Source organism: Chionomys nivalis, chromosome 19 (assembly GCF_950005125.1).
Source record: "Chionomys nivalis chromosome 19, mChiNiv1.1, whole genome shotgun sequence".
Taxonomy (NCBI): domain Eukaryota; kingdom Metazoa; phylum Chordata; class Mammalia; order Rodentia; family Cricetidae; genus Chionomys; species Chionomys nivalis.
In genome coordinates, this window is record NC_080104.1 from 7,015,003 (window position 1) to 7,018,017 (window position 3,015).

At 43.5% G+C, this 3,015-nt stretch overlaps 1 pseudogene; it reads left to right on the plus strand.

Moving 5' to 3' along the window:
• Positions 1-631: 631 nt before the first annotated feature.
• On the plus strand, positions 632-1,906 carry LOC130890604 (histone-binding protein RBBP4-like; annotated as a pseudogene).
• The last annotated feature ends 1,109 nt before the right edge of the window (positions 1,907-3,015 follow it).

Below are 3,015 nucleotides of genomic sequence, written 5' to 3' on the forward strand. Positions count from 1 at the left end.
ATTAAAGGGGAACTATTTCCCTCTTGTCCTCCAAGTTCAACTAAGTCCCGGGGAAATGTTGGCCATCTCTAAATGTACTGTGTGAAAAGTCGCCTGTTTTCTGGTTTAGGGAGACCTTGGGGACGCCACTGGTGGCCTAACCAGTGCCCAGTCTGCAGAACAAAGGGGATCAACAAGGGGAAAAGAATTCTTCCATACTTCCAAAGACAGCAATGGTCAAGCAAGGCCTGTGACCTAACCTTACATAGATGGACAGACAAACAAAACAAAAAATCCATAGAGCCAGAGGCTCTTCCTAAGCCCAAATAACTTCTGAGGACAGATCTTCAACTGTCCTTGACAGGAAAAAATTACTTTTGGTCACATACATGGTGTGAAACACCCAGAGGGCTAAAATGATCAACATGTGTGTTTCCTTACAGTCCTCAGATTTCATACTTCACCTTAGGAAATGGTATGTGGACCACTACTTCCCACTAGCTAGTCTCCTGATGACACTCTCCCTGGAAGATGATTTCCCATGGTTGTCATGTGACGTCTTGTGTCCTGATTAAAGAATGCCCTGTGGGGCTCGACCCTCCTGCAACGTATGCCCCGGGATCCCCCAGCCCCTCCCGGCTCGCCTACCGCCATGGCTGACAAGGAAGCTGCCTTTGATGACGCGGTGGAAGAACGTGTGGTCAACGAGAAGTACAAAATATGGAAGAAAACACCCCTTTTCTTTATGATTTGGTGATGACCCATGCCTTGGAGTGGCCCAGTTTAACTGCCCAGTGGCTTCCAGATGTTACCAGGCCTGAGGGGAAAGATTTCAGCATTCATAGACTTGTCCTGGGAACACACATATCGGAAGAACAAAACCACCTGGTGATAGCCAGTGTCCAGCTCCCTAATGATGATGCTCAGTTTGATGCTTCACACTATGACAGTGAGAAAGGAGAATTTGGAGGGTTTGGCTCTGTCAGTGGGAAAATTGAAATAGAAACCAAGATCAACCATGAAGGAGAAGTAAACAGGGCTCAGTACATGCCCCAGAACCCTTGCATCATTGCAACAAAGACTCCATCCAGTGATGTGCTTGTTTTTGACCACACAAAGTATCCTTCTAAACCAGATACTTCTGGAGAGTGCAACCCAGATTTGCGTCTCCACGGACATTAGAAGGAAGGTTATGGTCTTTCTTGGAATCCAAATCTCAGCGGGAACTTACTCAGTGCTTCAGATGACCATACCATCTGCCTGTGGGACATCAGTGCAGTTCCAAAGGAAGGAAACGTGGAGGACGCAAAGACCATCTTCATGGGGCATACAGCAGTAGTAGAGGACATTTCCTGGCATCTGCTCCACGAGTCTGTTTGGGTCAGTTGCTGATGACCAGAAACTTATGGTTTGGGATACTCGTTCAAACAATACTTCCAAGCCAAGCCACTCAGTCGATGCTCACACTGCTGAAGTGAACTGCCTGTCTTTCAATCCTTAAAGTGAGTTTATTCTTGCCACAGGATCAGCTGACAAGACTGTTGCCTTGTGGGATCTGAGAAATCTGAAACTCAAGCTGCATTCCTTTGAATCACGTAAGGATGAAATATTCCAAGTTCAGTGGTCACCTCACAATGAGACTATTTTGGCTTCTAACGGTACTGATCGTAGGTTGAATGTGTGGGATTTAAGTAAAATTGGAGAAGAACAGTCCCCAGAAGATGCAGAAGATGGCCCACCAGAGTTGCTGTTTATTCATGGTGGTCATACTGCCAAGATATCTGATTTCTCCTGGAATCCCAATGAACCTTGGGTGATTTGTTCTGTATCAGAAGACAATATCATGCAAATGTGGCAGATGGCAGAGAACATTTACAATGATGAAGACCCTGAAGGAAGTGTGGATCCGGAAGGGCAAGGATCCTAGACATGTCTGCACTTGTGATTTAGACTCCCCTTGTTTTCTTCTGGACCCTGAGATGGATTTAACACTGGTTTGAGACACAGACTTTGTTCAGCTATCCGGCTACAATAGGTGCCACCAACAAAACTATTAGCCCAAACCATGGGTGTTTTCTAAATCTTTAACTGGGGGGCTTAATTCAACAAAGCCACAGACTTATATTTAGATTTTTCTTTAGGAATTTTCTAGTAACAAACCCAGGTCTGGGGTAGCTTCAGAAATGGGGCATTATGTGTGATTATTTTTCTATAAATATTGTAAGATGACATCTTGCAATATTTATACTCCTGGCTTGAACACCTACTTCACTTATTCCTTATCCACTCTAGTCACTTTCTTGAGAATATGAAAATTTGGGGATATAGCTTAGGAAGAAAAATAATCATACACAATATGCCCCATTTCTGAAGCTGCTTTGGACCAGGGTTTGTTGCTAGAAAATTCCTGAGGAAAAATTTATAAATTTATAAAAATGAATAAATTTTATTCAGGAATAAAAATGACATCTTGCAATATTTATACTCCTGGCTCCGACACCTACTTCACTTGGCTTTTGTTGTGTGGTTTTTTGTTTTTGTTTTTTAAACTTGGGACCACCAAGTTGTGGGATGTATGTTTTTTACTGACAGTCAGACCACTGGTGAACTGTCAAGTTGAGAAAGAGTGAATTGCTAGTTTGTATTTGTTTTTAAAATTAAATTAATCCTTGATAAGAGTTGGTTTTTTAGGAGTTAGTCCTTGACCACTATAGTTTGAAGCCGTCTCCATTTTGGTTGACCTCTCTCACCATCAGGCCTGTTACTCTCCATGACTAACTGTGTAAGTGCTTATAATGGAATAAATTGCTTTTCTATATATAAAAAAAAGAATGCCCTGTAGTCCAACTGAGAGGTTTGGAGATATTCAAGGTATCAAAACTGTGTCCCTGGCCGGGCGGTGGTGGCGCACGCCTTTAATCCCAGCACTCGGGAGGCAGAGGCAGGCGGATCTCTGTGAGTTCGAGACCAGCCTGGTCTACAAGAGCTAGTTCCAGGACAGGCTCCAAAACCACAGAGAAACCCTGTCTCGAAAAA